Source organism: Mesoplodon mirus (genome assembly GCF_964341445.2).
Source record: "Mesoplodon mirus genome assembly, chromosome: 4".
Classification (NCBI taxonomy): domain Eukaryota; kingdom Metazoa; phylum Chordata; class Mammalia; order Artiodactyla; family Ziphiidae; genus Mesoplodon; species Mesoplodon mirus.
This window is the reverse complement of record NC_138979.1, coordinates 83,721,278-83,734,930: the sequence shown is the minus strand read 5'-3', so window position 1 is coordinate 83,734,930 and position 13,653 is coordinate 83,721,278. Positions and strand designations below refer to the sequence as shown.

Sequence of the window (13,653 nt, the reverse complement as noted above, 5' to 3'; positions counted from 1 at the left end):
CATGTTTTTCTAATTTTTAATTTTCTAGTGTTACTTACTTTGATTCACTCATCAATCTCTATTACATATTCTGTATACCTTAAGAGCTTTATTAATAATTACGTTTCTTCAACATATAAATTTTTTCATTAACAAAATTATGTCTAACCATTTATTTTGTGTTTAAATATGCATGACAGTATTGTGTGTTCAAGAGACATGGGTTTTAAAAAATCTTTTAATGAATGGTACTACTTTAATACAATGAGATGGTCTTTCCTCAATGTACCAATATCTTCAGAACTCATTTTTTAAGGCTTGGATAAATATCATAAATTTACAAAAGAAATGATAGCCTTGAGTGACTAATTGTTTCCTGGTAAAAATAGGATAAGTCTAGGTCCACACTAGATCCAAAGAGCATACAGTGCCATGACACAGGAAATGAATACATAACAAAAATATTTTTCTTTTTTTTAACGAAAGTAAAATTGTCAGATTTCAATTTCTTAAGACAAATAAGAGCTGAACCAAGATGGTGGAGTACAAGGATATGCTCTCAGTCCCTCCTGTGAGAACACCAGAATCACTACTAGGTGCTGGACAATCATCGACAGGAAGACACTGGAACTCACCAAAAAAGATACCCCACATCCGAAGACAAAGGAGAAGCCACAATGAGACAGTAGGAGGGGCACAGTCACAGCAAAATCAAATACCAAACAGGTGGGTGGGTGACTCATAGACTGGAGAACACTTATACAACAGAAGTCCACCCACTGGAGTGAAGGTTCTGAGCCCCACATCAGGCTTCCGAATCTGGGGGTCCGGCAATGGGAAGAGAAATTCCTAGGGAATCAGACTTTGAAGCCTAGTGGGATTTGACTGCAGGACTTTGACAGGACTGGGGGAAAAACAGACTCCACTCTTGGAGGGCACACACAAAATACTGTGTCCAGTGGGACCCAGAAGAAGGAGCAGTGACCCCACGGGAGACTGAACCAGACCTACCTGCTAGTATTGGAGGGTCTCCTGCAGAGGCGGGGGTTGGCTGTGGCTCATCATGGGGACAAGAACACGGGCAGCAGAAGTTCTGGGAAGTAGTCCTTGGCGTGAGCCCTCCCAGAGTCTGCCATTAGCCCTACCAAAGAGCCCAGGTAGGCTCCACTGTTGGGTTGCCTCAGGCTAAACAAACAACAGGGAGGGAACACAGCCCCACCCATCAGCTGTCAAGTGGATTAAAGTTTTACTGAGCTCTGCCCACCAGAGCAACACCCAGCTCAACCCACCACCACTCCCTCCCATCAGGAAACCTGCACAAGCCTCGTAGATAGCCTCATCCACCAGAGGGCAGACAGGAGAAACAAGAACTACAATCCTGCAGCCTGTGGAACAAAAACCACATTCACAGACAGATAGACAAGATGAAAACGCAGAGGGCTATGAACCAGATGAAGGAACAAGACAAAACCACAGAAAAACAACTAAATGAAGTGGAGATAGGAAACCTTCCAGAAAAAGAATTCAGAATAATGATAGTGAAGATGATCCAGGACCTCGGAAAAACAATGGAGGCAAAGATCGAGAAGATGCAAGAAATGTTTAACAAAGACCTAGAAGAGTTAAAGAACAAACAAACAGAGATGAACAATACAATAATTGGAATGAAAACTACACTAGAAGGAATCAATAGCAGAATAACTGAGGCAGAAGAACACATAAGTGACCTGGAAGACAGATTGGTGGAATTCACTGAGCAGGAGAGAAAAAAGAAAAAAGAATGAAAAGAAATGAAGACAGCCTAAGAGACGTCTGAGACAACATTAAACGCAACAACATTCACATTATAGGGGTCCCAAAAAGGAGAAGAGAGAGAGAAAGGACCAGAGAAATATTTGAAGAGATTATAGTCGAAAACTTCCCTAACATGGGAAAGGAAATAGCCACCCAAGTCCAGGACGTGCAGCGAGTCCCATACAGGATAAACCCAAAGAGAAACATGCCGAGACACACAGTAATCAAATTGGCAAAAATTAAACACAAAGAAACATTACTGAAAGCAGCAAGGGAAAAATGACAAATAACATACAAGGGAACTCCCATAAGGTTAACAGCTGATTTCTCAGCAGAAACTCCACAAGCCAGAAGGGAGTGGCATGATGCACTTAAAGTGATAAAAGGGAAGAACCTACAACCAAGATTACTCGACCTGGCAAGGATCTCATTCAGACTCCACGGAGAAATCAAAAGCTTTACAGACAAGCAAAAGCTAAGAGAATTCAGCACCACCAAACCAGCTCTACAACAAATGCTAAAGGAACTTCTCTAAGTGGGAAACACAAGGGAAGAAAAGGACCTACAAAAACAAACCCAAAAGAATTAAGAAAATGGTCATAGGAACATACATATTGATAATTACCTTAAACGTGAATGGATTAAATGCTCCAACCAAAAGACACAGGCTTGCTGAATGGATACAAACACAAGACCCATATATATGCTGTCTACAAGAGCCCCACTTCAGACCTAAGGACACATATAGACTGAAAGTGAGGGGATGGAAAAAGATATTCCATGCAAATGGAAATCAAAAGAAAGCTGGAGTAGCAATACGCATATCAGATAAAATAGACTTTAAAATAAAGAATGTTACAAAAGACAAGGAAGGACACTATATAATGATCAAGGGATCAATCCAAGAAGAATATATAACAATTATAAATATATATGCACTCAACATAGGACCACCTCAATATATAAGGCAACGGCTAACAGCTGTAAAAGAGGAAATCAACAGTAACACAATAATAGTGGGGGACTTTAACACCTCACTTGCACCAATGGACAGATCATCCAAAATGTAAATAAATAAGGAAACAGAAGCTTTAAATGACACAATAGACCAGATAGATTTAATTGATATTTATAGGACATTCCATCCAAAAACAGCAGATTACACTTTCTTCTCAAGTGCGCACAGAACATTCTCCAGGATAAATCACATCTTGGGTCACAAACCAAGCCTCAGTAAATTTAAGAAAATTGAAATCATATCAAGCATCTTTTCTGACCACAACACTATGAGATTAGAAATGAATTACAGTGGAAAAACATAAAATACACAAACACATGGAGGCTAAACAGTAAATTACTAAATAACCAAGAGATCACTGAAGAAATCCAAGAGGAAATCAAAAAATACCTAGAGACAAATGACAATGAAAACACAACAATCCAAAACCTATGGGATGCAGCAAAAGCAGTCTTAAGAGGGAAGTTTATAGCTATACAAGCCTACCTCAAGAAACAAGAAAAATCTCAAATAAATAATCTAGCTTTATACCTAAAGGAACTAGAGAAAGAAGAACAAACAAAACCCAAAGTTAGCAGAAGGAAAGAAAACATACAGATCAGAGCAGAAATAAATGAAATAGACACAAAGAAAACAATAGCAAAAATCAATAAAACTAAAAGCTGGTTCTTTGAGAAGATAAACAAAATTGATAAACCATTAGCCAGACTCATCAAGAAAAAGAGGGAGAGGACTCAAATCAATAAAATTAGAAATGAAAAAGGAGAAGTTACAACAGACACCGCAGAAAGACAAAGCATCTTAAGAGACTACTACAAGCAACTCTATGCCAATAAAATGGACAACCTGGAAGAAATGGACAAATTCTTAGAAAGGTATAACCTTCCAAGACTGAACCAGGAGAAACAGAAAATATGAACAGACCAATCACAAGTAATGAAATTGAAGCTGTGATGAAAAATCTTCCAACAAACAAAAGTCCAGGAGCAGATGGCTTCACAGGTGAATTTTATCAAACATTTAGAGGAGAGCTAACACCCATCCTTCTCAAACTCTTCCAAAAAATTGCAGAGGAAGGAGCACTCCCAAACTCATTTTACGAGGCCACCATCACCCTGATACCAAAACCAGACAAAGATACGGCAAAAAAAGAAAATTACAGACCAATATCACTGATGAATATAGATGCAAAAATCCTCAACAAAATACTAGCAAACAGAATCCAACAATGCATTAAAAGGATCATACACCATGATCAACAGGGATTTATCCCAGGGATGCAAGGATTCTTCAATATACACAAATCAATCAATGTGATACACCATATTAACAAATTGAAGAATAAAAACCATATGATCATCTCAATAGATGCAGAAAAAGCTTTCAACAAAATTCAACACCAATTTATAATAAAAACTCTCCAGAAAGTGGGCATAGCGGGAACCTACCTCAACATAATAAAGGTCATATATTACAAACCCACAGCAAACATCATTCTCAATGGTGAAAAACTGAAAGCATTTCCTCTAAGATCAGGAACAAGACAAGGATGTCCACTGTCACCACTATTATTCAACATAGTTTTGGAAGTCCTAGCCTCAGCAATCAGAGAAGAAAAAGAAATAAAAGGAATATAAATTGCAAAAGAAGAAGTAAAACTGTCAGTGTTTACAGATGACATGATACCATACATAGAGAATCCTAAAGATGCCACCAGAAAACTACTAGAGCTAATCAAAGAATTTGGTAAAGCTGCAGGATACAAAATTATGCACCGAAATCTCTTGCATTCCTATACACTAATGATGAAAAATATGAAAGAGAAATTAAGGAAACACTCTCATTTACCATTGCAACAAAAAGAATAAAATACCTAGGAATAAACCTACCTAGGGAGACAAAAGATCTGTATGCAGAAAAGTATAAGACACTGATGAAAGAAATTAAAGATGATACCAACAGATGGGGAGATACACCATGTTCTTGGATTGAAAGAATCAATATAGTGAAAATGAATCTACTACCCAAAGCAATCTACAGATTCAATGCAATCCCTATCAAATTACCAATGGCATTTTTTACGGAACTAGAACAAAAAATCGTAAAATTTGTATGGAGACAAAAACGACCCCGAATACCCAAAGCAGTCTTGAGGGAAAAAAACGCAGCTGGAGGAATCAGACTCCCTGACGTCAGGCTATATTACAAAGCTACAGTCATCAAGACAATATGGTGCTGGCACAAAAACAGAAACATAGATCAATGGAACAAGATAGAAAGCCCAGAGGTAAACCCACACACCTATGGTCAACTAATCTATGACAAAGGAGGCAAGGATATACAATGGAGAAAAGACAGTCTCTTCAATAAGTGGTGCTGGGAAAACTGGACAGATACATGGAAAGAATGATATAAGAACACTCCCTAACACCATACACAAAAATAAACTCAAAATGGATTAGAGACCTAAATGTAAGACTGGACACTATAAATCTCTTAGAGGAAAACATAGGAAGAACACTCTTTGACATTAATCACAGCAAGATCTTTTTTGATCCACCTCCTAGAGTAATGTAAATAAAAACAAAAATAAACAAATGGGACCTAGTGAAACTTCAAAGCTTTTGCACAGGAAAGGAAACCATAAACAAGATAAAAAGACAACCCTCAGAATGGGAGAAAATATTTGCAAACAAATCAACGGACAAAGGATTAATCTCCAAAACATATAAACAGCTCATGCAGCTCAATATTAAAAAAACAAACAACCCAATCCAAAAATGGGCAGAAGACCTAGATAGACAGTTCTCCAAAGAAGACATACAGATGGCCAAGAAGCACATGAAAAGCTGTTCAACATCGCTAATTATTAGAGAAATACAAATCAAAACTAGAATGAGGTATCACCTCACACTAGTTAGAATGGGCTTCATCAGAAAATGTACAAACAACAAAGGCTGGAGAGGGTATGGAGAAAAGAGAACCCTCTTGCACTGTTGGTGGGAATGTAACTGATACAGCCACTATGGAGAACAGTATGGAGGTTCCTTAAAAAACTAAAAATAGAATTACCATATGATCCAGCAATCCCACTACTGGGCATATACCCTGAGAAAACCATAATTCAAAAAGACACATGCACCCCAATGTTCACTGCAGCACTATTTACCGTAGGCAGGTCATGGACGCAATCTAAATGCCCATCGACAGACGAATGGATAAAGAAGATGGGGTACATATATACAATGAAATATTACTCAGCCATAAAAAAGGAATGAAATTGGGTCATTTGTTGAGACGTGGATGGATCCAGAGACTGTCATACAGAGTGAAGTAAGTCAGAAAGAGAAAAACAAATATCGTATATTAACACATATATGTGGAACCTAGAAAAATGGTACAGATGAACTGGTTTGCAGGGCAGAAATTGAGGCACAGTTGTAGAAAACAAACGTATGGACACCAAGGAGGGAAAACCGCAGGGCGTTGGGGATGGTGGTGGGATGAATTGGGAGATTGGGAATGACATGTATACACTGATGTGTATAAAATTGATGACTAATAAGAACCTGCTGTATACATTAAAAAAAAGACAAATCAAAGAAGAAAGCAAGAAATGTAAAAGTGAAAGTTTAAAGCCTGTTTCATCACAAGTGTCCCTTTATCATTTCACATCCATCAGCTCTGTAATTGGTTTAAAACAGTGGTTCTCAAGTGTCACCTGAGCATCCCTGGAGTCCCAAGACTCAACCGTTCAAGGGGTCCAAGAGGTCAAAGCTATTTTCAAAATAACAGTAAACGTTATTTCCATTCTCATTCTGTTTTAAGTGTACAGAGCAGTTTTCCAGAGACAAGATATGTGATAACATCATACTTCTAATGGCTAATAGAATGTATGATTGTGTGTGCTTGTATTTTAAATTTTTCAGTTTTATTTTCCAATACAGTAAACATCAGTAGATACAACCTACTTAAACAAAAGTTCCTTGGAATTCTCAATAATTTTTAAAAGTATAAAAGGATCCTATATCTGCATCATAAAAAATAACAAACAAATAAATAAAAGGATCTTAAAGCCCAAAACTTTCAGAATTACTGTTTTACAAGATTGTGTCTATCAAATCGTCATTAAGGTATGATTACTTTCCCCCACTTTTAATAATCAAAGACCACACACACACACACACACACACACACACACACACACACAGAGTCTGCTAATCAAAACATCTGGTTGGCTTAAGCTCATCCCTGTAACACCACTAAAATGAAATAATTAAATTTGAAATACAATTGACATGTTAGCAAGTGAAGCTTTACTCTAGGTTAAGGTCAGAATTCAAATAAGCATTTTATAAAACTGGAAAAATCTTAGAATCTAATAATTAACCTCTGAGAATCCCTAAGAAGTACAGAGATTCCTAACTGAGAACTTTAGGGTATTGAAACGTACATAGAAACATCTGAGTTAAAGCTTACATTTTAAAAATATCTTTTTCTTATGCTTGTAAATATCTTTTTTTCAAAACATGGATACCAACAATAACATGTGCCTTATTTATGTCAAATCCTTCAATTAAACTTGCAAAAACAAAAGAAAAAAGAATTAGGAATATGAAGGCTGTGAGCGTTTCAAATATTTTAGTGTACCTCTTTCCAGAGTGAAATTTGCACTGCAAAATTTACCTGATCTGGCTGTTTGTAAATCCTTCATTCCTACTGCTTTATTAGGAACAGAATCTTTCACTCCAACTGCAGGCTGAATGGGTTTTGAAACAAGTTGATTAATAAATAATGTACATTTGATACAATCTGTAGTTAATAATTCAAGACAAAAATATAAGTTTTTACCTTCAAGTGAGGATATTTTTCAGGAGAATCTAAAAGGCAAAAGGGACATAGAATCAATTACACGTAACTATGAAAGCCAACTATATATTCATGCAGTTAGTACTGAGCAGAACCCTCATGCTTGGCCTTGGCAGTGAATACTTTAGGTTTTGGTGTTTTGTTTCTTGGGGGAAGTTAGGACTGCAACAAGACAGACGTATGAATCCACTATAGATACTGAAGAAAAAATAGGAGTACAGGTTTAACAAAACATGCAGTTAAGATTTCAAAAGGAAGATTATGTTCCAAAAGCCTTTATAAAATAGAAAAATGCACATGTACCAATGTGAACATGCTGATTGATGAGGAGAAAAGTGATCTTTAATCAGAGCAACAAATCATGACCCCGAGAAGGTAAATGTGAAAGCTGATGGTAAAATGCAACAGCATATCTTGAATGCAATACAGCAGCATCATTTACACCGTTATACTACAAGTATTTGTCATGTTCTTCAGTTTGTCCTGTAATTTAGGAAGTGCACAGTTGGGATGACAGTTCAGTTGAATGTATAATTCATTTCTCATCAGAGAAAGGGTTATGAACTGATCAGCTTGGATATACACTTGTAGAATAATAGTTCATAAAAATATTCATGTTTTTCCATACCCATGTGGGCTACTGGTATGCCTACATTTCTTGGATCCTCTAGTTTAGTCATCTTAAAGTTTCTCGATCCACTCATGCAAGAAGGTATATAAGGCACATCTAAGAAATAACGTATTATAAGTTTTCAACATCGAAGTACGATTATCAAAAAGGCAAAAGTAAATTTTACTGCCACAGAATTATTAGATATTAAAAATCTTTCATATTTCAAAATCAGTGTAGTATTTACTGAAAATAACAATTTTAGCATTTAGGGAATGAACCCTATTAATTTCTTTTGTTTCCAAAATTAGTTTGTTTCAGTATATCATGCTAATGTTTAAAAGGATTTTTGTGAAACAATTATCATCAAAAATTTAGCTATCTTAGGGACTCCCCTGGCGGTCCAGTGGTGAAGACCCCATGCTTCTACTGCAGGGGGCACGGGTTCAATCCCTGGTTGGGGAATTTAAGATCCCACATGCCAAGCCAAGCAGCCAAAAAACCACAAACCTATCTTAAAAAAACAAAAAACAGCCAATGCTTCCATATTCAAATTAATCTCATTTGAATAACACATACCAACACAACATATATCTTTGATGCCTGATAGTTAGAAGGAGGAGCTGGGGTTTACCTCAATTCTAGCACCCACTCCTGCTTCCAGTATTCTCTGGAGCAGCAATGACCTAACCTTGTTTCAGTGTAAATACACTGAAGTCATCTAACGAGAGTTCTCTCAAGTTTCCTCATCACCTCCACAATCACCTCCCTAACACCCTTCTTTCCCCCCTCTTTCCTTTCACTATATTCTTTCCTCTTCAAAGGTAGTCTCTGGATCTGTGGTCTTAATTCTCCCCCTTTGACATTCTTTTTATGGATCATCCCCACCACTTCTTTTTTCCTCTTTGCTTAGCAGTGGCACCTTACATCTATAAGTTCTACTTCAACGCTTTGCTACCCTCTGGCTATAAACACACTCAGAAAGAAAAACAAAATAATGCTTTTCCTTGATCCTGTTCTGTCTTGAACTATCCAGTGGCTCCTCTTCCAGATTTCTCTCAGTGCAAGCCTACACCCTTGCTACTCTGAGAGCTTGTCAGAAATGCACAATCCCAGACCTGCTGCTCAGCATGTGCACTTTTCACAAGGTCCCCAGGGGACTAATTAAAATTTGAGAAACTCTGACCTATCAGTCTGCTTCTACATTCCCACAGTAAGAGTGGGAAAGCTTTGCTGTTCGTCTCTGACAAGTTTCGGTGCTGGAAGCTCACTTCAAATTTGTCTCACTTTTCAAATACTCTTCTCTTCCCTTTTCTAAAGACCTATTTTACTTTGCCCCCGTCCTCCACAGACCCCTGCTTCCTTTTCCTTCATTTACTCCCTGTAACCTCTGCCTCTCTCATTCTTTAGTCCTTCTTTCCTCTTCCTCATTTCCCAACTTTCCTTAGGTTGTAGAGTACCTTGAAACGGAACTAATAATTTAGCTCCTTAAAGGGGACTCTCAATTTAATCTGTGGCTGACACCAGATAAGATACACAGCTTCCCTCCTTTTCTCGTCTTTTTCCTCACTATGCATTTGACAGGTGATTTTCTTTTTTTTTGCATCAACAGTGTTATGTTTTTTAATAGTTTTCAGAGTATAAGCTGCATAGCTTTTTAGAATAAAAAATGATATAACTTCAGGTACATGCTTTAGGACACTTGGTTAAACAACAAGCAAACTGTGTCTTTGAGGACCACCTCAAAAGGGTGGCACACTTCACAGTGTAACTTGGTAACAGACATGGAGATAGATGATTATATCATGGCATGTTGTCTACAAAAGAACATCTGGACACTCAGAGCTTAAATAGAACACACCACACAGTTAAGTATTCGAGCACTGCTTTTTGGCCAAATAAAAACTGCCTAAAAACTGCTGATGGATTTTTGACAAGAAAAAAAGACATAGCTGCTTAGTTCTTCTGATACAGCACTTCTTTTCCAGAATGAGACAGGCTCAGTTCAACTTGAAATCAGTGTGAGGAATGATTCTTCCTCTTAACCGACAGGTGATTTTCTTTGGCTATTAGAATATATCAGAATTCCCATTTTAAATCAACATGCTGTCAAATGACTTTTTCATAAAAATATAGTTCTTACCTTCTACTTGTCCATTTAATATATTTTTTCCTCTTTGACCTGCAGCTCCAGATAAATGATCAACATACTTCTCTGGAAGTCTCTCAGAGATACTCTGTTAAAATTGATATTAATAATGAGTTGCATAAAGCTTTCCTAATCCCCTTCTAATAGCTGGAAATATCCTACTTTTTAAAAATTTCCTACTTTACAAGCAATTAGATTTAAAAATAAGAGAAGCATGCATTGAAAACCCAAACATTGAAATAGAAAACTTCATATACACTCTCTAGATCAAGTCTATCTTTTATCCTCATTTGGCTACTGACTCTGTAAACTGAGCATGGAAAGCCAGAAGAATAATTTTCACAGACAAAAAATGTGCCTGACTTACAGGCACATTTCAGCAAAGAATTAACTTCACAACACCTAACTCTACTTTACATTCTTTGTCAAAAGAAGAGAGTATTTTTAAAAAATATGTGTTTAACTAAATTCTTTAATAAGTACACTTGGTATAAATTTAAAATATTTCTAAAGACAGAAATTTTTTAGTATTAAATTAATATACTTGGCATGAAAAGAAACCATGAAGTATGTCATGTTGAGCATAAACAGAACACTGTAGAAGCTGCTTCATTTAGGTAAACAAGGGCTTATAAGAATCTGTTATTTGATAAAATTTTTATTGATAGGAAAAATAGTTGAATAAAATAGTGAAGTAGTAAGAAAAACTTTTATGTCTAAATCATAGCAGAAAATTTAAATATAGTTATGCAACTCTTCAAAAAAGTACAGCAAGCTTTAATAAGGGAAGAATAAGAACTTTTATTTATTAATTATCTAAATGTGCCAAGCTTTTCTTATGCACATTTTATTTTCTACATACAACAACAATGATAAAAGTGATTGTAAGGACAGTTACCCCACTTCCTGTTTCCTGGTCCTTCCAAGATGCGAGAGTGTAATGATGAACAGATGGGATCCACTGTTCTCGCTGTCCAGAATGTCTCTCCCCTGGACTCTCAAGTGATTGGCTCCTTCCCATCCTCCCCTTGGTAGCTTTTCTCACATGCAGATCTTTTCTGACTACCTAAATTCCACTCCCACTCCCATCCCCATCCTAACTACAAACTCTCTCAATGTTGTCTAACGTAACATTCTCCATTTTCTTTGTCTCTCACTGTTGTGGCCTCTCCCGTTGAGGAGCACAGGCTCTGGACGCGCAGGCTTAGCGGCCATGGCTCACGAGCCCAGCCGGTCTGCGGTACGTGGGATCTTCCCGGACCGGGGAACGAACCTGTATCCCCTGCATCGGCAGGTGGACTCTCAACCACTGCGCCACCAGGGAAGCTCTCTCCATTTTCTTTACATGAAGGACTTAACAGTGACTTATAAAGGATTCCTGTTGGGTTTTATGTTCCCACCACTACAGCCTTACCCCTCAATTGGTACAGTCAGTGTCTAACTGCCCAGTATATAGTTGGTATTCAATAACAGGAATTTATTTAAGATCAAAACATTTAAAATGTCGAGAGGACCTCAAGTACCAAAGCACTTGATACCTATAGGAGATCTCCGATAACAGTCTATAGAAACTTAACATACCCCAAGCTAGAAATCCACATGCCCGTTCTAATTTTCCTATTCTTAACACTACTGTCATTTTATTGTCCTTCAGGTTTTAAAAAAGTGCCCCAGCATTTAGTGAGTCACTAATTGCCACTGTGATCATTTTTTATTAGTTTCTGCTTTATAACAAAGTGAATCAGTCATACATATACATCTGTTCCCACATCCCTTCCCTCATGCAGCTCCCTCCCTCCCACCCTCCCCATCCCACCCCTCCAGGCAGTCACAAAGCACCGAGCTGATCTCCCTGTGCTCTGCGGCTGCTTCCCACTATCTATCTACCTTACGTTTGGTAGTGTATATATGTCCATGCACTGTGATCATTTTTGTCTTACATTTCTATAGCACCCTTTACAGTTTACAAGGTGTGTTCACAGCTCTTACCACATCTGTTCCCTACACCTACCTGACAAGTGGGTACCAGTACCATTTTTACGAAGGACGTCACTGACGCTCAACCAGGGTAGACAAGTTTTTCCGAGATCCCACAGCTCGTGACAGAACCAGGATGCTACCATGTCTTTTGACTTTAAACACAGTGCTGTATCACTGCAGCAGCTGCCTAGGTCTAACAGATCAGGCCCTTCTTATCTCTTTCCATAGCTGTCACCTTACAACAGGTCATCATTACTTTATATTTACGTTACTTCAAGTATGGCTGCCATAAAGGTACTCAACGCACACTAGTTTATCCAAAATGGTGTGTACTTATTAAAACATCGCTAAACCAAACTGTTGTTATTATAATGCCACATACTTATTATTCCCCATTCTTTTGCTTCTCTTGAAACGTTCCTTGCAGATCTATTTGAAAATCCAAATGTACTAATACTTTCAAGTCTCAGGCACTATCTTTTTCAGGTCTAAGTGGTAAAAAACTACATTTCAACCTGTTTCTCTCTGAACCTCACTAGGAGTTTTACACATCCATATGTACCAAAGAGACATACATTTGCTTGGGAGACTGGGACTGACAGATACACCCTACTATATATAAAATAGATCAATAATAAGGACCTCCTGTATAGCACAGAGAACTCTACTGAATACTCTGTAATGGCCTATATGGGGAAGGAATCGAAAAAAGAGTGGATATATGTATAACTGATTCACTTTGCTGTATATCTGAAAGTAACACAACATTGTAAATCAACTAGACTCCAACAAAAATTTTTTTAAAAAAGAAAAGAAAAAAGAAACATACATTTGGCCATAGGCTGACCTGGAATAATGCTTCAGTTTTTAGATAAATTTAACTTCAGAACCCAAACTGATTCCTTATTCTAAGCCTTGGTTTTTGCTCTGTGCTACACTGGTTTCATTAGGTGAATCTTGCAAATTAACAAAAGTGCACTATGTGGTAGATATTATACTTAGCACACAATTATTTAATTAATTACAGGTTAAAAATGTAAGGAAAAAATTTTGATGGGCAACTGCAAAGGTGAGAAAGTAAAGTCAAAGCACCCCCCCCTTTTATGTTTTAACATCATTCAGTGCTTATATTTTAAAATAAAAAAAAATAATTATAATAGAAGACAGTACCTCAGAATCCCAAGGTGATTCTATACCTTCCTCTTCTCCTAATCCTAATGCTGACATCATATCTGTAAAATGCAGCCACAGATA

At 37.3% G+C, this 13,653-nt stretch overlaps 1 pseudogene across 1 annotated transcript in view; it reads right to left on the bottom strand.

Moving 5' to 3' along the window:
* LOC309803326 (ankyrin repeat domain-containing protein 26-like) overlaps positions 1-13,653 on the bottom strand; it is a 361,186-nt pseudogene that overhangs the window by 51,984 nt on the left and 295,549 nt on the right. The window contains exons 7-11 of the transcript in view: positions 13,570-13,631; positions 10,414-10,507; positions 8,289-8,387; positions 7,643-7,671; positions 7,478-7,550 (exon numbers count right to left, since the gene is read on the bottom strand). The product of the transcript in view is annotated as an ankyrin repeat domain-containing protein 26-like (transcript). The remainder of the gene's footprint in view (positions 1-7,477; positions 7,551-7,642; positions 7,672-8,288; positions 8,388-10,413; positions 10,508-13,569; positions 13,632-13,653) is intronic.